We start from the raw sequence: 26899 nt of genomic DNA, 5'->3' as shown, positions 1-26899 counted from the left end.
AGCATCAGGGATGTCCCAGCCTATGTTTTCCAACGTGTTGTCCAGAGTGTAGTCTGCTCTGCTGAAACACATGCGGAGCTACATCATTTTCCCTCAGGTGGAGGATTTGCCTACAGTGAAAGGTGATTTCTATGCCCTGGGACAGATCCCCAACATCATAGGTGCCATTGATGAGACACATGTGGCTTTGGTTCCCCCCCCACTGGAGTGAACAGGTGTACAGGATCCGGAAGAGTTATCATTCCATGAATGTACAGATGGTATGTTTGGCCGACCAGTACATCTCCCATGTGAATGCCAAGTTCCCTGGCTCAGTGCATGAAGCCTACATCCTGCGGAATAGCAGCATCTCTTATGTGATGCGTCAACTCCAGAGGCATCGTTTGTGGCTATTAGGTGAGCACATGGAAGCTAGTCAGTGGGAATGGTTGTCTGGGTCTGGGGATATCCCTCTAGGTTAGTGTGTGTCTAACAATTGTCCCTCGCCATTTGCAGGTGACTCTGGTTACCCCAACCTGTCATGGCTACTGACCCCAGTGAGGAATCCCAGGACAAGGGCAGAGGAATGCTACAATGAGGCCCATGGGCGAACTAGGAGGGTGATCGAGCAGGCCTTTGGCCTCCTGAAGGCCAGGTTCAGGTGCCTCCATATGACAGGTGGATCCCTATTCTACTCACCAAAGAAGGTGTGCCAAATCGTCGTGGCCTCTGTATGCTTCACAACTTGGCTTTGTGACAACAGGTGCCTTTTCTGCAGGAGGATGGTCCAGATGGCGGTGTTGTTGCAGCTGTGGAACCTGTGGACAGCAAAAATGAGGAAGCAGAAGAAGAAGACATGGACAACAGGGACTCAGTGATCCAGCAATATTTCTAGTGAAACACAGGTAAGAATACAAACCTGCCTACTACATGTACTTAAACACTACTACCTCTCTACTGTCTGTCGTTTTCACCCAGTGTATGGCCACTGAGTTGTCACTTTCCCTTACAATTTCACAGATCTGGGTCCCACTGTGTGACATCTGGTTTGATTCCTCATGGACTAGAGCTGTGTGACATAGGTATGCTGACATTACAAATGAAAGAGCTTTTTGCCACAGTAATTGCTAATACTGTATTCCTAAATCACAGACTGACTCCAGATTGTTTTGTGCTTTAAGGGTGTTTATTTTAGTGCTCAAAATTGGAGGGGGTAGCAAAATGGTGAGGGGTGATGGCAGAGGAATGTCCAGTCTATTAGTCTCACAGGTACATTGCCCAAATGGGCATAGGAAGTGGGGCTGGGGCAGTTTAAGTATGGACAGGTTGACAAAGTGGGACAGTAGGATGACAATCAGGGTGGTCTCATTTCATGGCGGGGGTCCTGGCATCATTCTCTGTCTTGTTCCTGGATCTCAGGGACCGTTTGTGAGGTGGTACTCCCTCTGCAGGGGGTGGGGTGCTGGTGTGGTGGTCCTGTGGCGGTGCCTCCTGTCCACTAGCACCGGCGGAGGTGGTGGGCAGTTCATCGTCCAGGCTAGTGTCAGGGGCCCCTTGTAGTGCCACAGTGTCCCTCCTGGTGTTGAGTACTTCCTTCAGCACCCCTACGATGGTGCCCAGGGTGGAATTGATGGTTCTGAGTTCCTCCCTGAAGCCCATATACTGTTCCTCCTGCAGGCGCTGGGTCTTCTGAAACTTGGCCAGTACTGTTGCCATCGTCTCCTGGGAGAGGTGGTAGGCTCCCATGATGTTGGAGAGGGCCTTGTGGAGAGTGGGTTCCCTGGGCCTGTCCGCCCCCTGTCGCACAGCAGCCCTCCCAGTTCCCCTGTGTTCCTGGGCCTCCGTCCCCTGGACCGTGTACCCACTACCACTGCCCCCAGGTCCCAGTTGTTGTTGGGGTGGTGGGTTAGCCTGGGTTCCCTGTAGTGCTGGACACACTGCTGATTGACGTGTCCTGGGGACGGAGGTATGGGCCCGCTGGGTGGGTGCTGTGCTGGTGTTTCCAGAGGGGGAAGCTCTGTGGTGGCCTGTGACTGGGTGTGGGGAACCGACTGTCCTGAGGTCCCCGATGGGCCGGGCTGGTCATCTAGATCCAGTTGGACAGAGGTGCTGTCATCACTGTGGGCCTCTTCTGTTGGTGGTGTGGACATGTGTGGACCCTCCTGTCCGGTGACGTTGGGTAAGGGTCCTGCAGGGGTATAAAAGGATGTTTATTACATCTGTGTGTGGCATGGTGTGGAATGGGTGGGTGACCATGTACCCCAGTGCTTGCATTCCTGTGTGGGACCTTGTGTGATGACGGTTTAGGGGGGTGTATGGGTATGTGCAGTTGCCATGCTTTAGTGATGTGTGTCCATGCGTTGTTGTTGCATGCATGGCTTGGTGTTGGGATGGGTGGGTTGTGATGTTGGGACATTTGTGAGGAGTTACAGTGATGGTGGTGAGGGTGGGGGTATGTGCTGGCATGCATGTAGGGTTCGGATGTAATAGTTAAGATTTGACTTACCAGAGTCCATTCCTCCAGTTACTCCTGCGAGGCCCTCAGGATGCAGAATCGCCAAGACCTGCTCCTCCCATGTGGTTAGTTGTGGGGGAGGAGGTGGAGGTCCGCCGCCAGTCCGCTGAACCGCCAGGTGGTGTCTTGAGACCACGGAACGCACCTTCCCTCGTAGGACGTTCCACCTCTTCCTGATGTCCTCCCGATTTCTTGGGTGCTGTCCCACTGCATTGACCCGGTCCACTATTCTTCGCCATAGCTCCATCTTCCTTGTAATTGAGGTGTGCTGCACCTCTGATCTGAATAGCTGTGGCTCTACCCGGACGATTTCCTCCACCATGACCCTGAGCTCCTCCTCCGAGAACCTGGGGTGCCTTTGCTGTGCCATGAGGTGGTGTAGGTGATGTGTGGGGAGGTGTGTGGGGTGACAAGTGTGCTGATATGTAGTGGCGTGTAGTGTGAGGTGCGTGGAAGTTATGTGGGTGATGGTGTTGTGTGCCTGTGGATGCTAGTATTGTTGGTGGTGGTGTCTCTCTCTGGCCTTCGTTTGTGAATTTTGGTTGTAGGGGTTTGTGGGTGATGTGGGTGTGTGTTTTATATTGTATTGGGTGTGTGGGAGTGGTGTGTGTATGTGTATCAGGTGTGTGTATTTGGAATTATCCAATGCGGCTGTGTTTTGTAAATGTGTGTGTATTTTGAGCGCAACAGTGTGTACCGCCAATGGAATACCGCAGTTGAAAGACCGCTGCGTGGATTCATGGGTCGTGATAGTGTGGCCGTATTTCTGTTGGTGTGATGGTAGATGTTTTGTTTTCGCCAGTTTATCACTGACCTTTGGTGTGGCGGACTTGTGTGGGTGTCTGAATTTTGGCATATTCCGTGCTGTGGGTCATAATAGCTGTGGCGGTTTTCCGCAGCCGCGGCGGTGTGTTGGCGGTCTTCTGCACGGCGGTAAGTGGCTTTTACCGCCAATGTTGTAATGACCACCTTAGTGACTGCATTGAGACCCCGGTAATCCACACAGAACCAGAGTTCAGGTTTCACACCTGGAGCAGCAGCCTTTGGGACCAAGACCACTGGGCTGGCCAAAGGACTATTGGAAAACTCAACTATCCCTAGGATTAACATCTTTGATACCTCATCATTGATGGTAGCCCTGATCTTATCAGTCATCATGTAAACCTTCTATTTCACAGGTAGACTGTCCCCAGTGTCCCCATCATGAGAACACAAGTGTGTGACTCCTGGAATCAAGAAGAACAGGGAGGCAAACTGACCCAACACTTGGCAACAGTGCCTCTGTTGTTCTGCGGTCAGGGAGTGGAGAAGTTCATACCCTCCACAGACTCATCCTTCTCACCAGCAGACAGGAAGTCAGGAAGAGGCTCACTCTCTTCCTCCACCCCATCATCTGTTCCTAGGAGCATAGACAATTCAGTCCGCTCAAAGTGCAGCTTGAGAAGGTTCACAAGCAAAACCCTCAAGGGGTTCCTGGGAGTCCGCAAATTCACTAGGTAGGCGACTTCGCTCTTGCGCTCCACCACCTCAAATGTCCAAGTCCACTTGGCCTGGAGTACCCTAGGCTCCACTGGCACCATCACCCACACTTTCTGGCCAGGCTGGTACTCAACCAGAGTGGCATTCTGGTCATACCAGCGCTTCATATCTTCATGGCTTGCTTCCAGGTTCTCTTGGGCGAGCTTCCTGAAGGGAGCTGTCTGGTTCCTAAAAGCTAGAATGTAACTGTGTAACTGAATACATCCTGGTGGGCTTACTGGAGGTTTTCTCCAAGCCTTTCCTAACCAGACTCAAAGGTCCCCTAACAGGGTGGCTATACAGTAACTCAAAAGGACTAAATCACAGCCCTTTTTGAGGCACCTCCCTGCAGGCGAACAGAAAGCATGGCAGGAGGACATCCCACTTATGCCTCAAGGGCTCTGACAGGCCCATGATCATGCCTACCAGGTGCAGTTCAACCTTTTAACCATACCATTTCTTAGGGGATGGTAAGGAGTGGTGAATGTATACGTTACCCCACATTCCTGCCACAGTGACTTCATATAAGTAGATATGAAGTTGATACCCCTATCAGATACCACTTCCTTGAGGATCCTCATGCTGGTAAAAAAAAAAATCAAACCACGTCCCACCACAGGAGAGGTAATTGACCTCAGAGGAATGGCTTCTGGGTACCGGGTGGCATGGTCCACCACGACCAGGGTAAATCTGTTGCCCATGGCTGTCCTGGGATCCAGAGCCCACACAATGTCAGTACCAATCCTTTCAAAGGGGGTACTAACCACAGGAAAAGGTTGGAGGGGAGCTTTCCATTTCCCCCCACTCTTGCCACTTGCTTGCCAAGTCTGGCAATACCTACAGTATGCATTTGAGTGCCTGCCTTTTAGGGGCCATTTAAAGTGGGTGACAGGCCTCTCAAAGGTCTTGTCTTGCTCCAAATTTCCAGCTAAATGCTCATCATGAGCCAGACCCAGTGGGAAGGCTCTGAAGCACTAGGGTGCCACCAGCACACATGCTGACCCAGGCTCAGCAACCTTAGGCTCACTATACAGAAGGCCGGGCCGTCTTCCCAGTAGATCAGGTGTGATCCTGACTCCTTGTCAGTCACCTGGTCTGCAGCCTGAGTAGGGCATACTCTCTGTGCCTCACAGAATGCCTTCCTAGTGGGCCCCCTTCCTGCTACTACTGTGTCAGCTCAGGGACCTCTCCCAGCTCAGCCACCTGTTCCCCTGTAGGCTCTGAGGTGTCGCCCTCAGGTTCAGCCTACTCCCGGACTGTGGGAGCTTCTAGGGCCAGTTTCCCACTCCGCTTCCTCCTACTGGCAGACCCTTAGGGCACTATTTCAGGCTCCAGGGGCTTCTGACAACCTTATCTAAGATGATCTGATATGTAACCTTCTGTAAGTTGTAGCTACCCGTTACCTAATTGCGAGCTTGCTCCTCATCTGGTGTACTTAATTTGAAAATCTTAATTTTCTGCATCAAATATAGAGGGTTCTTCCAGTAGTTCAGGGGACCAAACTAAAGGGCAAGTTAGAATGGAGATGACACAAGACCCTGGAGTAGATATTACTAGCGAAACTGAGGTGAGTCAGTGTAGTCAGTAAGCACGTGAGAAAGAATCCAGTTATATTTAAAATGATGAGAGAAGTGGTGTGGGACGAAACGTACAGTAGACAAGTACATGTGTGGCTATCTTAAATTGTGGTTACTTGCCCCCTAGTTCTATCTGGTCTAACACCCCTAAACAGTGAGCACTGCATGACAAAAGACACTTATCTACACTTTTTCTGAATGATGTGGGAGGAAGGACCATGTACGTTAGACCAGAAACAGAAATTACTAGTTGTAGGAAGGTCTGTAGGTCACCCCTGAACCAAGCAAGGAATTCTAAATGCACATGAGTAGGTAAAGAAAGAACTTATAGTTTATACTGTTGTGTGATATCTCATTCAAAATCTGAAGGTATTTCCTCCACCCTTTGGGCATAATTATTTCTTTGTGGTCTAGCGCAGCAAGTCACCTTGCTACGCTACGCTGTGTCACAGGGCAGGAATGTGAGGTATTTAAAAAATATGGACACTCCTACTTTTGTTCCTGTGCTGTTTTGGCAGCCTAGCACCAACACAAGCACCCTTGCACAATATTGCAAGGGTGCCTGTGTTGTAAGAAGGATTGTTTTTGTGCAGAAAGGGGCACCTTCCTGTCCAAAAACAATTCCTTGAGGCATTTATCTTTCTATGTGTGCTGCAGAATTATGGGAAAAAAGATACCTCACCTGGGAAGGCATCGCATTTGTGGCACATTCCCAGGTCTGTCACTTCTGGTAAATCTGGGAATGCATCAAAATCCATGCAAGTTTGCGTCAAATAGTATAAATCAGGGGCGTTAGCCTGAAAAGGGGAAGGTAGGAGAACAAACGAAGCCTGACTTGTCAAGGACTCTACTGGCTGCAGAGATTAAGGTTGCACATTGCCGCTGAATTATTAGAATTCCATTTATTTAATAGATTTTAATATTATTCTGCACTGACACTTTTCCTATCTAAATTTTATCAGTAAATCCCAGCATGTGTACGGTCTAATTAGTTGGACCAGGGATTATAACAGTGAAGCTAAATAGAGGCTTATATTTTATGTTCCTGAGATTTGCATGAAAGACTAATGGATTTTTAAATAGTTTTATTCCATGGTCTGCATTTTAGTAATTGTTTTTTAAATCATGTATTTTAATGTACTGGGAGGGGTTTGAGTAATTTTAATGCCATAATTGCTGAAAATAATAAACTTGACTTGACTTATAATCAAGTTTCTGAAACGAGTGCAAAGACAGGAGACTAGCATGTGAAACAGGTATAGTCAGTGTAGACTGACATTGAAATAGAAAATGTATGGGATATACTGAATCTGGGTCAAATCAAGTAAAAATTGATTTTACAAAGTAGAGTCTTCTGATTTTACACCCAGGAATTATTTCATCCTATCGTTTTAACCAAATGCACGCTGAAGCTTAAAATGAGGTTCCTTTCAACAAAATGAATAAGAAAATTGATTCAGCACTTAAAAGAACAAAGACAGTACCAAATTCAAAACACAAGTTCGCATCGTAAACAATACTACAAGAAATGAATGAGACAAAAGCCTTCACGGAAATCAAGTTTCCCATATCTTTCAAAAAGCAAACCAATTCATACAAACGTAAATCAGGTACATGGTTTAATATACCTATAACCCAAAACTGGGAAAATATTATGAATGAAATATTATGAATCTCCAAACAACTCCTACAAAATCTCCATACCACCCAGAACACTGCTGCAAAACTCGTACTCAATGTTCCACACTGCACCCACATCACACTGCATTTCAGGAAGGTTTACTGGCTCCCTATTCACAAGTGCAGCCAATTTAAACTTCTCACAGTCTTACAAAACCCTACACAACACCGGACCAGAATACAGTAACGGCTGCATACACTTTCACGTACCTACCAGACTCCTTATCTCTGTCTCACTTACACACATTCCCTGCATCCGCAAAAACAAATATGCAGATCGCTCATTCTCCAACATGGCACCCAAGATATGGAACAACCTCCCTCTACACATCAGAGTCGAGTCTCCTCCTCACTTCCTGAGTTCCACAAGAAGCTGAGACTTGGCTCTTGGTATAAGTACCTTGGGGACCACAAACCTAACACCTGCCCAAGCTCCAGGATACCCTCTCCAGTGATTAGTGCACTATACAAATCAATATAACACAACATATGGCACAAGGATACCAGGTGGGTGAATTTGGAAAGTTTCATCCTTTATAAATTCTTCTGATATTACCTGTCTCCACCTGATTACGTTAGTGCCATGAGTACTGTCCAATTAGCCTACCACTGATGACATCAAGCTCCAGGATGTTCCATGGGTTGGACCTCTGAGCAAATGCAAGAGGCTGTTTTTAGAGCCTGCAGTTCTCCTGTGTTCAGTAGTTAAGAGGTACAGAGGGAGGTCGTTTGAGATGGTGTCAGTGACTTTTCAATTTCTCCTCAGCCATCAAAAGGTTTCTTGCTTGTTTCAAATCAACAACACTAATGGCAAGATCTGTGGATGGTGTTAACTAATTACAGTACAATAAACTTCACAATTCTGAAGAAGAGGATTAAGGAACATTTACGGGATAGGTAGAGGGAATTAGGGAAATAGTGAGAGAGATACATAGATGTTAATCACCATCGTGGGCTTAGCCAGATAGGCTATTTGCTATAGGATAACTGCAACTGACTTAGGGGGTCATTCCTACCCTGGCGGTCATAGACCGCCAGGATAGGTGACGGAGGAAGGACCGCCAACAGGCTGGCGGTGCTTCCGGGGGCATTCTGACCGTGGCGGTATAGCTGCGGTCAGAAACGGGAAATCGGCGGTGTCCCGCCGGTTTCCCGCTGCCCCAGCAGCGCCGCCATGGGGATTCCGACCCCCTTACCGCCATCCAAACCGCCAGGAACAGGATGGCGGTAACGGGTGTCGTGGGGCCCCACATTGATTTTCAGTGTCTGCTTGGCAGACTCTGAAAATCGCGACGGGTGCAACTGCACCCGTCGCACCCCTTCCACTCCGCCGGCTCCATTCGGAGCCGGCATCCTCGTGGAAGGGGGTTTCCCGCTGGGCAGGCGGGCAGCATTCTGGAGGTCGCCTGCCAGCCCAGCGGGAAACTCAGAATGACCGCCGCGGTCTTTTGACCGCGGTACGGTCTTCTGGCGGGGGAACTTTGGCGGGCGGCCTCCGCCGCCCGCCAAAGTTGGAATGACCCCCTTAAAGTGTTATTGTTCCCAAGGATATTAAGTGACCTTGACAGACTCACAAAGAACAGTAAAGTGTTACATAAACAGAAAGGCAAAGTATGGAGGACACATCAAATTCTCAATATATAGTAAAATAAACATACTTTCTGTGTAGGTTATGAAAACTACTGCTGTCTTACTGTTTCCATATTGTAACATTCTCTCATTTAAAAGAGGTGGTAGGAGCAGATCTGTCTCACAGACCAGAGGAAGTGAGAAAAATATATTGAATGAGAAGTCAGCAAAGGAGGGTGGTCAGTCAGAGATTGAAACTGATCTCACACATATCACTAAATGCAGAGGAAAGCACTCTCAGACATGAAGAGCAACACCCATACTCAGGTCTCCTAGGTCATGCCATATCACAAGTTTCAGTTGTACAGGATCAATCTTTCTGTGGATAGTTATACAATTTGTGTATACAATGTAGTTACAGTTTCTACTTCCAGCTATGTGGACAATAGATTATTCAAACTGAGTCCTGCCACTAGTGGATGACACTGGAAAGACGATAAAATTGGAGGCCCCATAAGTCTCTTCAGCATGGGCAGCCTTAATGAACCTATGAATAAGAGAGTGACAGAGAACTCAAAGGAGAGAGTTCTGTAGTCAGAATTGTGCACCAAGATGCGATGGAGATCCAGATCAAATGAGAAAAAAAAACATAAAAAGGGGGAAAGAAAAGGAAAAGGAAAATAGAAAATAGAAAATCATTGACGAAGTATGAAATCATGGATGAAAAAGTGGGATAAAGGGGCAAGAAGGGTCCAGTAGTGTATTAAAGAGGCATTAGTTGGAAACAAGACTATGCAACAAGATATTTGGCACCCTGATCTTCATGAGCGCTAGTTGTGGGCATCTCAGCAAAACATTGGGCACCAGCACTTATTATTTCACAAAATAAGCACTGGCGGTTAAGCAATGACCAAGAACTCACAAGCATTGTGAGGAGACTGCACCAGACCAAGAATATCTGAGCTTTGACTCTTGGTAGGCTCTTAGCTTGTTTGGGAGGGGGATTGGTAATGTGCCTTAAGCAGAACCGAAACCACAAGGCTGCTATGAAAGCAATCCCCACAACCTTTCATCTCCTCTTCGCTGGTGTTGGCATGGATGCTACTTACCTCTGGCAGGTGACAGCACATAGACTGAAACACTTGCTCCTTGCTTTGGCTGGGGCAGAAACAGCTCTGCTCAGTGGGCCGTGGAAGAGAACTCCATCAGTATGGTATTGCCCATGCTGACAGAGACAATGGAAGGCACATACTGCTCCCTTTGACTCCCTACACCTGAAAAGGTTGTGTCACAGTGATCCTGAACTGATATAGCACTAGTCAATGGGAACTAACAGGACTGTGAGAAATCTGCATTACAAGATCTATCAATCAATCATAGCATTTGTAAAGCACAGCACTAGCACCCCTGAGGGTATCTGGGCACTGAAGGAGCTGTGTCTCCATCAAAAAGCCATGTCTTGAGTCTCCTTCTGATGTCTGCCAGGGAGGGAGGTGGTCGGAGGTGGAGCGGCATGCTGTTCCAGGACTTGGCTTCTGTATAGGAGAAGGAGCATCCTCCGCTGCAATAGATGTGTGCAAGGTTTAGCGAGACGGAGCACAGTTGTCTTTCTGGGACGTAGAACCTCAGTGGGTGGTTGATGTAGGATGGCTCTAGGTTGTGGAGAGCCTTGTATGCAAGTGTGAGGATTTTGAATTAGCCTCTCTTCTTAACGGGGAGCCAATGGAGGTTCCTGAGGTGTTGGGTGATTTTTTAGCACTTGGTTTAATTGAGGATGAATCTGATTGTGCTGTAATGCAGAGTCTGAAGTCTTTTAAGTAGCTGGGAGGACACACCAGCATGGAGAGCATTGCCATAGGGAAGGCGGTTGGTGACCATAGCGTATGCGACTATCTTTCTGGTGTCTGTAGGTATCCATTTGAAGATTCAGAAGTGCATACGTAGTATGTAGAAGCAAGAGGAGGTGACTGAGTTTACTTGTTCATTCATGCATAATTGGCAGTGGAGGATGATGCTGAGGTTTCATGCCTGGTCTGATGGAGAGGGACTTGGGGGGTCATTCTGACTTTGACGGGCGGCGGAGGCCGCCCGCCAAAGTCCCGCCGGCAGAATACCGCTGCGCGGTCAAAAGACCGCCGCAGTAATTCTGAGTTTCCCGCTGGGCTGGCGGGCGACCGCCAGAAGGCCGCCTGCCAGCCCAGCGGGAAACCCCCTTCCATGAGGATGCCGGCTCCGAATGGAGCCGGCGGAGTGGAAGGGGTGCGACGGGTGCAGTTGCACCCGTTGCGATTTTCAGTGTCTGCTTGGCAGACACTGAAAATCTTGGTGGGGCCCTGTTAGGGGGCCCCTGCAGTGCCCATGCCATTGGCATGGGCACTGCAGGGGCCCCCAGGGGCCCCACGACACCCGTTACCGACAGCCAGGTTCTGGCGGTCAAAACCGCCAGAACCAGGCTGGCGGTAAGGGGGTCGGAATCCCCATGGCGGCGTTGCTTGCAGCGCCGCCATGGAGGATTCCCTTGGGCAGCGGGAAACCGGCGGGACACCGCCGGTTTCCCGTTTCTGACCGCGGCTGTACCGCCACGGTCAGAATGCCCATGGGAGCACCGCCAGCCTGTTGGCGGTGCTCCCGCGGTCGTTGGCCCTGGCGGTCCATGACCGCCAGGGTCAGAATGACCCCCTTGGTCTGAGTTCTGCAGGCCACCAGCTGTGGCCCCATATGGAGTTGTTACTCCGAAGATCAGGACTTTCATTTTGTAAGTGCTTAGTTTGAGGCAGCTGTTTTTCATCCATGTTGATATGTTGGTCATGGCGTTGCAGAAGTTGGCTTCGGCATTGTGAGGGGCTTAGATGAGGGAGAGGATTAGCTGAGTGTCATCGGTGTAGGTGACTATGCTGAGTACGTAAACTGACGATGTTTGTGAGGGGTGTCATGTAGATAATAAACAGGGTTGGGCTCAGGGAGGATCCTTGGAGAATGCCGCAAGTGATGTATATGGGTGTAAAAGTGAAGGGAGGAAAACAGATGCTCTGCCTGTGGCCTGTGAGGAAAGAGGCAACCCACTTACCGGCGTTTTGTTAAATGCCTTTGTTGTGGAGTCTGTTGAGGAGAGTGTGGTTAGAGACTGTATCAAAGGCTGTGAAAAGGTCTGAAGGATCAGAGCTGCCAACTCTCCTTGGTCAAGGAGAATCCTTATGTTATCTGTGGCAGCGGTCAGTGCAGTCTCCATACTGTGGTTGGCCCAGAATCTTGATTGTGCGGTGTCAAGAAGGTGGTTTCACTTGAGGTAGTTGGTGATCTGTTGGTTGATTGCTTTCTCAAGCATTTTGGCCGGGTAGGGGAGCAGGGAGATCGAACTGTAGTTTTTGAGGTCGCTGGAGGGTTTCTTAAGGAAGGGTCTGACCTCTGTGTGTTTCCATTCTTCCGGCAAGAATGCCATGGAAATTGAGGTGCTTAGGATGAGGGTTAGTTCCATGCTAATAGTGTTGGCTCTGAGGTTGAAAAGCCAGTGGGGGCAGGGGTCGGTGGGTGCCCCAAAGAGAATGGATGCCATGATGGTTATAGTGGTCTGTGTGGTAATCGGGGACCAGTAGGTTATTGTGTTGCTGGTGTTCACTGCTTGAGAGATGTTGTCTAGGCTGGAGGGAGAGGGTTGGGGTCAAAATTGTAGTATGTGGTGATAATATTGTTGTGTAAGTAGTTTGAGATGGTGTTGCAGAGTTCCTGTGATGGGTGGATGGTGGTCTATGTAGATATCGGGCTAGATAATTCCTTGCTGATTCTGAAGAGTTATTTCATGTGGTTGCCTGCAGTATCCATGCGGGCAGTGATTGTTGCTCTTTTTGCTGCCTTGATGTGGTGGTGGTAGTTTTGAGGGCTGCCTTGTAAGCGGCTCTGCAGGAGGGGTCCTTGATCATGCATCATTGTTTCTCTAGTCGTTGGAGCTTCTGAGCTCCGGAGTGTACCATCACGCTGGCTTAGAGGTGTTGTAAGTTGTAGCTTTTTTTAGCAGGACGACTCTGTCAGCAGATTTGGTGGTCCAGGTGGTGAAATTTTGGATGGTCTGGCTGAGGTCAAGGTTTGCTGTGGGCTTGGGTTGTGCGGTGCCTAGGGCCTGTGCCCATAGGGTCTCAATTACCTTGCCCTAGCTTTGGTGGGGGGTGCTGAGGTGCTTCAAGGTGGTGTACTGGAAATTGGATATGGTATAGTGGATGATGAGATGGTCGGTCCAGATGCGTTCAGTCATGTGGGTGAAACTGATTCTGTTGCTAGGAGTGAAGGTTGAGTCCAGTGCGTGTTTGGCTTTGTGCATGGGTTTGGTGACCAGTTGGGTTAGGCCGATTTTGCTGAGGTTCTCCTTGAGGGAAGTGGAGTTGGTGTCTCTGGGGTTGTTAAGGTGAAAATTTTAATCATTGAGTCAGACATAGTGGAGGGAGTCAATGGCGAGGGGGGGATGCAAGGGTACCTCACATCATGGTGTTGGCATCGGTCTGGAGTCGGAAGTTGTGGTGCTCCATGAGGGATGTTGGGTTGTTGTCAGTGATAGTGCATTAGATGGTTTCCTTGAAAAGGATGGTGATGCCCCCCCCATGTTGGTGCAGTCTTGGTGTATCATCTCATAGCTGCCAGGGGTGGAGATGTCAGGGGTTTAAGGAGGGTGTTAGCCATGTTTATGTGAGGATAGTGATGTCCGTGTCGAGGGTGGTGATGTGTCCCGGATTTCTGTGGCATGCTTGCATGAGGAGCGGGCATTTAGCAGGATGCACTGGAGTGGTGCTTGGTTTTTCATAGTCTTCTGTATAGGTGTAGTGTGGGTGCTAGTGTGCACAGGTGATCTACCCTCACTGGCACTAAAGTTCCACCCTCCTTGTAGGGCCAGTGCACTTTACTAACCAAAGCTGCCATTGAGATAACTGTAGATATTTATCCCAGTTGTGCCCATACTTGCTCCATAGTTTGTAGCTACATGGGCAATAATAACGTATTTAACTTTTCCCTCAAATTAAATTAATGTCAAGACAGAGATTTAGCAATGGTAATTTGTTGTTTATTGATTTCTGTGTCTCTAATACACACCGCTTTCCTGAGTAAGCCTTGGACAGCTCACCACTCCTACCCAGAGGCCCTCATTATGAGTTCCCTGTTATCTCTATTGGAAAACACCAGGGCAGGAATTAACAAGTTGATTCTCCCACAATGGGGAATCTTAATCAAACCTAATAATACCGGGTCTAATTATGCACTAATTATGAATGTTATAAACTTTCAAGGGGAAATAACAGAACCAATATAGAGTCTTGTTTGCACTGGGAGGGCTAAAGAGAGCAGGGTGGAGGCCAGGTGGCAGGAGAGAAGGAGTTTTTTTCTTCAGCTTGGGTAACCTTTTTCTGCTCCTCCCATGCTGAAGAATGCATTTCAATAGAGACTGGGTACAGCAGCTAAGCCCTTTCTGCTCCTCAGATGGCTCCAGGTCCAGTATCTCTGGCCCGTAATTCTCAGTTCTGGAGTTTGAGGACTGGATAATTCTAGGCCTTCAAACACTGAAAAATCTGAAGTTTGAGGACTGGATAATTGTATGCCTGCAAACACGGAAAAAAGTGGGTAGTTATCTGGAGTAGTATCTAACCCAGGAATACAGCCCTGGGTAGTTCATAATAGGACCTTGAGAGCTAAAGGCTAAATGTTTGTACTTGCTCACTAGCTTTGGATTCAAAAGCTAGAATAAGCCCGGAACACAAGTAGTAAACAGCAATGAATCAGACAATCTGGGATGAGTAAGCCAGACTGTCACGAATCACCTCAAAAAGTTCCCAGAGGGTGTATGACATAACACAGCCATAGTTTCATGTGTGAATCGAAATCTTTAAAGTGAGGATGTCAAACATTTCAAAATAAATATGCTAAGAACAGCAGTACATTACATGCCTGGCATGCAACCGAGACATGCAGGATGTAGCATACACCTAACACACCAGAACCGTTTTACATTTCTCTCCAGTCTAAGCCATGCGACTAGTGGTGTCCAAATATAGGAGCAAAAATGGAAACTCATGATATCGTCAAGTGGAAGAAAATGCAATTGACTGAATGAGGTTATCCGGCTGAGCATATTTTACCATCCCTATGCCTCCCACGAACGAACCACCACAAACTATCATAAAACACCTTTAAGCCATGATACTCACCAGCAAAATGTTTTGGAAGAAGAAAGACTTGTTTGTCATTTATTTGCTTCAGCACTTCACAAAAAATGTCAATGCCTATTTGTGATGAGATAGTGTGGAATGCAGCTGATGCCGCATGCTGCGAAATATTTAAGCTTGCATTTCGGCACATCTTGCACATTGACAGCAGCTGCAGCGGATCAGACACCACAGAGAAGAAACAATTACCATCAGGGTCAGCGAAGAATTCAGTTCCACCGGTGGAGTTTTCCCCACTCCACAAAGAGCGCAGAGTTCCAAAAAACTTTGTGAAGTGACGCATGATGAAGCAGAAAATGAAGGTTTTGATTTATTAGCGCATAAACGTAGTGCTGCAATAATCATGTGTGACTTTAACCGAACTAATAAAGATTGTACGGGGACAAAATGTGCCCTCAGAGTAGTTTGACAACATTTATAAGCGTGCTTTATATAACGTGATGTATTAGAATTGCACTAATCCGACATAATCATAAACGTGTGCTACGATTTGCTCGTTAGAAATGTTTTAGCTTAGCATGACTTTAATGGAGCCTTTGGCCTAGTTGCCGCGTCTCACGATTTAGATGCTCGTATTTTTCCACTGTGCTAATAAACGTGTATTTCTGCTTGAAGCTGTACTTTTCCACAGAGACCGTTCACATGCTTATCTTAAGGTTTCGTGCCAGCCTGGCATATTTTCTCTTTACTCCAAGGTCAATCTGCAGGTGCGGACAATGGAAGCTCTGAAAGTGAGTTAATTGGTATAAAATGTTGCAACTTGCGTACCCATCTCCAAGGATAATGTATGCTTAAGTAAAAGCTTGAGAACTGTCGTTTTTGATTGGACAATTTGAAGCTAACCTATGAACCCTCCAATGGAAGACCCTACTGGATTTGAACTGTTGTCTATAAAAATCAGGTGCATGAGAGGAAAGCAGCCATTTATTGGACTTCACCCATGCCCGCCATTTTGTAGACTTTGCAGCTATTATGGCCCACTTTGCTGCGACGCCATTTTGAAAGAGACTTTGATGATTCTGGCCCTAGAGACTTTAACTTTGAACTGTCCCTTTGCATGAAGTAGTAGTTTTACCTTGCCGCCGTGAGGCAATTGCCCCGTCCACCTTGCCCCTTTGCCCCGTCCCATGCCGGTCGAAACGGTACCCATGCTGATCGAGAAACGGTACCTGTGAGACGAAGACTTCCTTGTATGCTGATCGTAATTGGTAAATATGAAAGGAAATTGTAAAATTGCATTGTGTTTCTTTTAGGTAACCAACTGCTGATTTTGATAAGAGCCCTAGTTAGGAGTTTTCCAAATTTATGTTGCTAAATTGTTTTTGCATGAAGTCCCACATGCCGATGCTAATTTGAAGACAGATGAGGATTCCTTATGTCGCACGATGCAATTTGAGATCTTGTTATGCTGACTAAATGTATGCAATTAGTTCTTTACAGATTATCGTATTAGTGATTTGCATTGCCATTATCGAATGCCTTGTGATTCAAATGCTGCATAGATTGCACTTGTTTCGCCGCTATGGACAGCTATTAATGTTCTTTTACGTTTACCATTTGGTGTTGAGACACATTTATATTGTGCTAGCTTTGTTAATATAGGGAAATAAAATTCACTAACTTTGAATAAACTGGTGTGGTTATTCCTGACTGAAAGGTCAGGGTTCGCCGAAATGTATTCTGGATTAATTGTCAAGTGTTATGTTGATCAGGGTATTGCTTATGTTCGTTATTGATTATTGATTTGATGTAATTGATCGATATAGAGTACGGAGAGTCCCACTTAGCCAAAAGATTCATCGGCCTAAAGAGCGTCCGAATACAGGTAAATTATTACTACGGACCGCTCTATCAGTAGATGGTAGCAGAGGACGGTTTCGTCTTTTGGGACCCTGTACTCTTAGAGTACATGGTGTTGAATTAACGGTTACGCATTTTGAGACCCCACTCGGGAAGTTGAATTAGATTTTTCTTGGGTAAAACAGATTGACAGAATGATGATGGGCTAGGTCCACCGCGACTTTCCCGGGATCTCGGAGCTTGCGAATGGAGAGAATGGAGGTGTGGAATCGGCGTTGGCGGTACTAGTGATGGTATGAGTGAAGTTAGGATTTTGCGCTTGCACAGCTTATTGCCGCAGAGTGTGTGAAAAGGTTGCGAGGATTTTTCTTTTTTAGAGGATAGCGGAGGTGCGACTCCGAGTGTAGAGGTAGAGAAGTCGTCGAACTTCATAGAAATAGCGGAGGTGCGACTCCGAGGGTGAGAGTAGGGAAGTCGTCGAACTTCATGTGCGTGTGGCGCTTCGTGCATAAAAAGGTCCACGTGGTTGTTGTTGTTGAGACGGGCCCTGCGAGGTCAAGAGACTCCAGAGTATGTTGTTTTATGTTGTGGTCTGGGCGGTTTAGTAGGTTGATCGGGCGTGGTCAACGAGTCGGTACGTGTGTTAGGGAGTGAAAGAAACTTCGACTTCGGGCTTTGACAAGATTCTAAGTGCACTAGAATAGATCATTGACAAGTTGAGAGTAGGTCTGCGGGTCAGATTTGCTTGCGAAAGTGGGGACCGAGAAAGATGGAATAACTGCTGAGGCTAGTGAAAAATCCCTAAGGTCCTGAAGCGATTGTGTTACCCTTCCTGTAGTAAACCGACAGATCTGTTTTATTTTTGGTAGCTCGCGATACAGGCCAGAAGTTGTTACGAGAGGAGCTGAGTGAAGGAGGACTAGCCGCGAGGCTTTGTCAGCCGCAGTGTGTGTGAGTGTGACGTCACTAGGAGCCGCGCTGGGATAGGTTGGTTGTAGAGAAGGGTCGCGCATGGATTGGACGCAGTCCATGGGGCTCGATTGGAAGGGGAAAGGCAAGCGAAGAGTATTCCGGGAATTAAAGTCACCCATTGATTACAAATTTTGTGAAATAAAAAGGCGAGAAAATGAAATTCTTTAAAGCATTTAGGAGTGCGATGAAGGGGGAGTCTTACATTAAAGCGAGCGTAGGAGAGGAAACGCCGCCCGAGGGCACACCAGCTTACATTGTAATGGAAGAGAAGGGGGTAGCTCCGTGTCTTTGGCTAAAGCAATGGCACAAACTGACAGAGAAACATGGGAGCGTAGCGTTCCCGATACATGGGACATTCAATATAAGGATCCTAGAAAATTTGAGATTCACGATGTACGACATGAAGGTACCTCCAAGGCCAGCACAGTTTGAGGCTCTAGCAATTTGGGAACTAATGGCTAGACAGCAACAGCAAAAGAAGTTCGAGACCAGAATGAGAAAGGTAGAAAAGACACTAGCGGACGCTAGGTGGGATAATGCACAGAAGGTGTGGAGGTCAGATGTATTGCAGGGGATAAAATTGTTTCCAGCAATTACTAAGGAAGAAGAGGAGACAGGTAAGAAGGCTACCTGTAAGACAAACAGGAGGTGTTCCAAGGATAGAGAGGACGAGGAAAAGTTGAGAAGAGAAGAGGAGTTAGAGGATGAGGAGCTAATCATGCAATTGCTGAACGACCGTCCACCACCTTATGCAGAGAGTGGACAAGGTCCAAGTACCAGTTCTGCCCCTCCGGCACCGGTACAGAACAGTGAAACCCAGAGTTCAGGAGCATCATCGGGATCTAAGGACCCGAGTTTACTGTTCACCCCGCAGATACCACAGGTTAGGAGAATATATCCATATGTGCCCATGTTGAAACCTGCAGAAAATTATCAGCCGCAGGTCCCAAGATATTACAGCAGTGACAACAGTACGGGAATTATTTTAGACCCAGCCGCAATGGGAGGACAGAATGGTCATAACCCAATATTGACACAAGCTGAATCAACCCAGTTTTTGATGCCTCAAAAGCAGATGCAGGGGGGAACAGCACATGCTCAGATGACGGGGAGCCAGATGGGCATGCCGGCAATGATGACCCATAGTGTGGGGATGAACGTGCCTCAGAACGTGGGAAATGGACAGAACCCAGACGCGATATCGCTACCCATTACTGTAGGTCCACCAGTACCTTTGTATAGTCAGCCTAACCTAGGTATGAGCAGTCAAGGATCAATGCTGCTGAATGGGACAGAAAGAAGGTGCATAGAAAACACTCCAGGGATAACTCTGATAGCGGCTCAGCCAAATGGGTCTGGGTCCTTGATGGAGTTTAGTCCCATATGTGCTCAGTCAACACTGGTGAGGTCGAGTCCCCCACTGATAATACCTCTGTCATCGAACACTGAAAAGCTGCCGCAACCATCAATGGCAGTCGATGTGAACGCTACACTGATGGGGTTGAATTCGCAACAGCTGACACAGTGGTTCAACAGTTTGAATTCCACACAAAGCTCAGACAGTGGGAAGGGAGAAGATTATATGAACAGGATGAGGCTGAACATGGAAGCACAAGAATTGGTGGAAGGGACTATGGGTGTGAATAGGTTAGAGTCCTACTCGGAGGAAGAACTGAGGTACCTATGTCCAAAGATTACGAAGGAAGTGAACAAGGTACATAAGAGCTTGCAGGAAATAGCCGACAAAAACGGGGTTGACATAGACAAGACAAAACACTTGAGCAGAAACTACAGGTTGGACTTTGGGACCGCAGATTTTGAACACATGAGGTCAGCAGGCATGAAGGCACACCTTAGAGAATTGCTGCAGAGTGCACAAGTGTGGAGGTGTTTAGACAAGTGGGAAAGCAGGTGGGTAAAGAGAAAGGAAAAGAGGAGGGACAGCGCTACAGAGCACAATGAGAAAAGACCACAGAGTAGTGATACAGTAACTATGTTACCAATGAGGGAGACAGCAGGGGGAAAATTAATACATGTACCATGGCACAGAAGCGACATTCAGTCTTTTACGGATGATTTTCCCAAATTGAGAGAGAAACCGATTGAATGGTATCAACAGACTGATAGGTTTGTGAAACTTGCAAAATGTCTTTGGGAAGATCTAAACACTCTCTTTGAGATTGTGGTTCCGGCAGATTTGTGGGAGGATTGCAAAAGAGCTGTAGGGTGGCCGACAAGTGAACCCGAGAGAGACAGGGATACGGGTGCACCATCACCTATGGTGATGAGCTTGTACTACAAAGTGATTGAGCATTTGAAGACGAAGGTACCCGCGAAAAATGTGGATTGGCAGAAGATCGATCGAACTGCCCAAGAGACTAAGGAATCGATTCATAGTTACTATGAGAGGTTGTTGAAGGCGTTCAAGAACTACAGTGGCACGGAAACAATAGAGGCGAAGGACATGCTTCATTTTGTGTTTAGATTTGTGGAAGGGCTGAGGCCAGAGATAAGTCAGATGATAAAGTCGCATTTGATTTGCTGGCAGTCGAAACCGATTGACGAAGTATTGAATTATGCGAAATACTGTAGCGACGAAATTGAGGTGAAACAGAAAAAGCTGAAAGAGAAGGTGATGATGATGCAGCTTAAGGCAGCTCAGACAGGGTTGCAAGGTCTGCAAGGGTTGCAAGGGTTCCAACAACAGGTACCGCAACCGCAGCCGCAGTTACAGGGAAACATGGCGTTTCAGCCACAGGCGAGAGGCAGAGGAGGTTCTGTGAATAATGGTCCGGATTTGAACACTGTTGTGACGGGTGTACAGGCAATGAAGAAGGTGATGCCGTGTCACGCGTGCGGAATCGTCGGTCATTGGAAACGCGAGTGCCCGATGGTGGTGCAGGAAGGTGCAGGTGCAGGTGTTGGTCAGCAAAACAATGATGTCAATGCATTTCAGACAATGAGGGGACCGAAAATGAGAGGTCCAAACCCAAATTTTCAGGCCGTAAAGTTGCAGGGATTACAACCTATGCAGCCGCAGCAGATGCAGATGCCTCGTATGCAGATGACGCAAATGCAGCCAATGCGACAGCAGTTTCCCATGGTACCTAATCAGCAAATGCAAATACCTTTGGCACCAATGAGTCAGCAGCAAGTGATGGTTCCTCCACAGGTCTCGGGTCAGGTAATGAGTACAAATGGCACCGTACAACAGTTCCCACTACACAGTGAGAGTGGAATAAACAATGTATGGGAGAGTGAAAGTTCAGGAGAGGAAGGAGATTGTGTGCTTGCAGCATCCTTGGAAGTTGATCAAAAGGGTCCGTACGTAGAGGGAAGAGTAATGGGTCATCGTGTCTCATTCTTGGTTGACACGGGAGCCACACGTTCAACTGTTAAGAGCAGTGAAGTACCAAATTTGCCACTCTCAGGGAGTACAGTTCAAGTGGTGGGAGTAGCAAACAGGCACCTGACAAACCCAATAACAGATCCGGTACCAGTCAGCATTGGTAACTATCAAGGGTTACACAAATTTGTGGTATGTGACTCAAGCCCGATAGCACTATTAGGGAGAGACCTATTGTGCAAATTGGGATGTTCAATTATGTGTTCGAACGAGGGAATCAAAATTCAGACGAGCAGTGATGGGGAAGAAGAGGACAGTGTAGAGGGGGATGAGATGGAAACTGTTGATGAAGAGTATCCCCTGATTTGCCTTTTCCCGATGATAACTGAAGAAGATATTCCAGCTGAATTACGGGAGACAGTCGGAAAGGAAGTGTGGGATATGACAGGGAAAGAGGTGGGATTGATGAAAGGAGTGGAACCAGTGAAAGTGACTGTAAAGCCCAATGCGATCTTTCCCCAGACCCCACAATACCACATGGCACAAGACACTCTCATGAAAGTTGCCCAACTTATTGACGAATTTGTAAAACAGGGAGTACTGAAAGAAGTGTTAAGCAGTCCATGTAATTCACCAATTATGGGACTAATAAAGCCGAGTGGAAAGGTCCGACTCGTGCAGGACTTGAGGAAAATAAATGACATCATAGTCAAATGCTGCCCTGTCGTACCGAATCCAGCTGTGATAATGTTTCAGGTCCCTTGCGATGCCGAGTGGTTCTCAGTCATCGACTTGTCACAAGCATTCTTCTCGGTGCCTCTTCATGAGGACAGCCAATTTCTCTTTTGTTTCAAATTCTTAGACAGAGTGTACAGTTGGTGTCGAATTCCTCAAGGGTTTTCTGAGTCACCGTCAATCTTCAATCAGATTCTAAAGAAAGACTTGGAAGCATTAGAATTGCCATTCGAGTCAACTCTAGTACAGTACATTGATGACTTATTGATTGCATCAAAGACAGAAAGTGGCTGCACAGCCGATACCATTGCCCTGTTAAACCATTTGGGAAGGAATGGACATAAGGTGTCTCCTTCCAAATTGCAGTTCTGTCAGAAGAAAGTGAAATACTTGGGTCACCAGATAGAGAAAGGGTCACGGAGAATAATGAAGGAAAGAATAACAAGTGTACTTCAAATGAGTCCACCAAAGACAAGGAGGGAGGTGAGGAAGTTTTTGGGAATGGTGGGCTACTGTCGCCAGTGGATTCCCAACTTCTCGACTCTAGCAAAGCCTTTAATGAAACTGACCCAGAAGGATGCCTTGGATGAAATTGAGCTGAAGGGAGATGAGATGGATGCTTTTATTGAATTGAAAGAATGCATGTGTAGGGCTCCAGCTTTAGGTATGCCTGATTACACAAAGCCTTTCACATTGTTTTGTCATGAACGTGATGCATGTTCTTTGTCTGTCTTGACTCAAGCCCATGGTGGCATAAACAGACCAGTAGCATATTTTTCAGCTACTTTGGATCCGGTCGCAGCAGCACTTCCAGGGTGTTTGCGCGCCGTAGCAGCAGTTGGTATCAGCCTCACTCAGAGTGAAGGAATAGTGATGGGACACCCAGTAACAGTCATGGTCCCTCACTCAGTTGAGATACTTTTGACCCGTTCCTGAACGCAACACATGACTGGAGCAAGGATCACAAGGTATGAAACGGTAACTCTGGGCTCACCGAATGTGCAGCTGAAAAGGTGCACTACGTTGAATCCAGCAACCTTGCTTCCTGGAGAAAATGCTGAAATTGAGAACGCTGAAGACGTCGAGCATGACTGCCTTCAGGTGACTGAATTTTGCACAAAACCTCGACCTGACATTAAGGATACTAAGCTTGATGAAAATGACCAAATTGTTTTCGTTGATGGTTCATGTCTAAGAGATGGGATGGGAATTTTGAAAGCAGGATATGCTGTATGCACTGTAACAGGTGTCTTGGAAGCGGGATGGCTTCAAGGAGTCTATTCAGCACAAGTAGCAGAACTTGTAGCCCTCACAAGAGCATGTCAACTGTCTGCATTGATGAAAGTTACAATTTACACTGATAGTCAGTACGGGTTTGGGATTGTGCATGACTTTGGACAACTATGGTCACAGAGAGGTTTCCTGACTTCTTCAGGATCCCCAGTGAAAAACGGGGAGAGAATAAGGGAATTGTTACACGCCATTCAAATGCCAGCCGAAGTTGCAGTGGTAAAGTGTAGTGCTCATACAAAAGGACAGGACTATGTTTCTCTGGGAAATGCATATGCGGATCAAGTCGCAAGATTTTGTGCCTTGAACTGTATATTACTCAGAGATGAATGGAATTCGATAAGTGAACCAGAACTCGAACCAGCTGAAGCATTTGCTTTAAAGGTCGTAGATACAATAGATGAACTAAAAGCATTGCAGAATAACGTCAGGGAGGATGAGAGAGATTCCTGGATTAAATCACAGTGTATAAAGAGACCAGATGAGTTATGGGTTTCAAATGAGGGGAAATTTGTTTTGCCAAATAGTCTCTTATCACAGCTTGCGCGGTTCTATCATGGGCAAGCTCACCTAGGGAGAGATGCCATGATAAGATTGTTAAAAACTGATTGGTTTAATCCCAGATTTCGTCAAGCTGCGGAAGCAGTTTGCCATCGATGTGTCACTTGCCAGCAGATGAACCCAGGAAAGGGAACAGTTGTGAACGCCAGCCACATTGGCCGGGCCAGTGGGCCATTTAGTCGAATGCAGATGGACTTCATCGAGATGCCTGTGCATGGAGGTCTGAAGTATGTGTTGGTGATCGTGTGCATTTTTAGTCACTGGATTGAGGCATACCCCACACGTAGAAATGACAGCCTTACAGTTGCAAAGCTATTGCTGAGAGAGTTGATACCACGTTTCGGATTCCCGATCTCTTTAGAATCAGATAGGGGAAGTCACTTCAATAACGAGGTGATAAAGTTACTCTGCGAAGCGCTGAACATTGAGCAAAAACTGCATTGTAGCTATCGCCCTGAGGCCTCAGGACTGGTGGAGCAGATGAATGGTACATTGAAATCAAGAATGGCGAAAATATGTGCATCGACAAATTTGAAATGGCCTGACGCATTGCCCTTGGTGCTAATGTCAATGAGAAACACCCCTGATAGAAAGACTGGATTGTCTCCGCACGAAATTCTCATGGGCAGGGCTATGAGACTTCCTGCAGTTCCCGCAAACGCGCTTTTGAATATTACAGATGATATGGTGTTAGACTACTGCAAGGGTCTAGCTGACGTGGTTCGCTCTTTCTCTCACCAGGTGGAAGCGACCACCTTGCCACCGATCCAAGGTCCAGGACACGCACTGAAAGCAGGTGACTGGGTCGTGGTAAAGAAGCACGTGAGAAAGTCGTGTCTGGAACCCCGTTGGAAAGGCCCTTTCCAAGTGATCCTGACGACAACTACCGCTGTGAAGTGTGCGGGGGTTCCCAACTGGATTCACGCCAGTCACACAAAGAAGGTGTTGTGTCCCACAGATGAGGAAGTTGAAGCGCTGAAACTGCCAGTGCCTGATAAAACAGTGCTGAGTGCTGAGACAGAACAAAACCGAACTGAAAGCGAACAGCCAGAAACGGGAGAGAGAGAGATATTCTCTGGGGACGAAGAGACCAACTCGCTTGAGGGAGACCAAGGAGAAAGTTCAGACAGCGACGAAGCAGCTGAAGGTGACAAAGAACCTGAAGCAGCTGAGGGTAGCAAAGAGCCTGAAGCAGCTGAAGGTGACAAGGAACCTGAAGCAGCTGAAAGTGATAAAGAGCCTGACGAAAGTAACGGTGACGAAGGGCTTGAGAAAGGTGAAAAAGCAGTGGAGCCTGATCAGAGGAGGGCTTTCCCAGAAGCAGACGATACAGAAAAAGAAAAAGAGAACATGATTGATTCCCCAGAAGGAGGGGACAAGGCAGAACAGAACGAAACAGTTCAAGCTTCCACAGAAAAGTTTGCAAGTCCATCAAATGGACACGGTGCAAAGAGAAGACTAAGTGTATCACCCATAAAAGAAAGGACTAAGGAAAGTTTGAACGACGGAGAAAGGCCAAAAGTGAAAGAGAAAAGAAAGGAAGTGACTGTCGTGGTACCATCCTCAAGTGAGGAAAAAGACTTGGCCAAAGAGGAAAGTACCAGTGAGGCAGAATCGAAAAGAGAGGCAAAATTGAAAAGGAAAAGGATACCGAACAGAAGGTATTCCGGTCCTGAATGGGCATATGTAGTTCATGACGATTGGACTGACGAATTTGTATCTCTTAGCCTTGAGAACGAAGAAGAAGAGATACCAATAGAAAAGAAAAGTTTTATGGACTGTCGATTGAAAGGGTGGTAAATGACATTGCTTGCTACAATCTAAAGTGATAAAACCAGCTGAAACATTGCTAAACCGGATGAGACATTTGCTAAACTGAAAAAGACTGAGTTATTGCCAAATTGAGACAAATGCTGCTAACCGATAAGTGACTGGCCTCTTGAAGAAAACGGTGTGAACATTGCGCTCGCTCAGCTTTGTAACTGAATTGCTAAATAGTTTCTTTTACAGGTGCTTCCAGCTCTCTGATTCTATACAGATCATGGCTACACAAAACAGTAGAAAGAAATATTGTAAATATGCGTGTATAGGCTTGATAATTGCATGTGTACTAATAATAATGGCAATAGTGCTTACAATGCATGGAAAGGGTGAGAATGAGAAAATTGATGCTTCTACTTTTGCTCCTGTTACTGTCACTGAACTAACCGCATTAAAAAGATTAGAATTAGATGAAAGGCTCCTGCATGATAAGAAAGAGCTTTCGTATAATGTTTTCTATCACTTGCTAACAGAATATGTTGAGACTATGGATGCGAAAGATTGTTATGTGTGTACACAGATACCGACATCAGTAAAGGAAGGGGTGACTTATCACCACATGCCTCTTACATACGGGATTACATGTAGTATAGTAATGTCTAGGTTTTATGGTCAAACTAACATACAGTATTTTTACTCAAATTATGATGTTACCTTTGCATATGTTCCTATAATAGCGCAGCTAAGCCAGATTGCTAAAGATTGGGATGCTAAAATAATGAGGGAATTTTTCGAGCCAATGCTACCTTTTGAAACGGCTCACGCTCATAGTGAAAACCTTACCTGCTCACTCTCTGCAGTAGAAATAAGCTTTTTAGATCGCACAGATGATAGAAGAGCACAAATGAATGCGAAATTAGAAAAGGAGCAACATAAGAGGACTTCAGTAGATAATTATGATTTTGCCGCAATAAAGACACAAGGGAAAATAGCTTTAGATGCTTGGCATGTAGGGACATTTTGTATATATCGAGGTGAATCTTATTATGACAATATTTTTGTAGGAGCGAGTGAGTGTAAACATACGTTTATTTTTAAGGCCAAATGGACATTCATGATGAACGGACTTGACCCTGTCATTCCAGGTGTATATTACATTTGTGGGTATAATGCCTATTATCATCTTCCAAAGGGTTGGTGGGGGAGATGTTATTTGGGTATAGTGTTCCCAAAGGTTTATCAACTGGATGACCTATCGATGATTCAAAAGACATCTGGATCCCATCGTATCCAGAAAAGAGAGACCGCAGCTGCTGTGGTAGGAGATATATTTGGAGCCATGATTCCTTCATTGGGAGTTGTGCTGAATTCCATCAAAATAAGAAAGTTGTCT

The sequence above is a fragment of the Pleurodeles waltl genome, chromosome 11 (genome assembly GCF_031143425.1).
Source record: "Pleurodeles waltl isolate 20211129_DDA chromosome 11, aPleWal1.hap1.20221129, whole genome shotgun sequence".
Lineage (NCBI taxonomy): Eukaryota > Metazoa > Chordata > Amphibia > Caudata > Salamandridae > Pleurodeles > Pleurodeles waltl.
Note: the sequence above shows the minus strand (reverse complement) of the source record.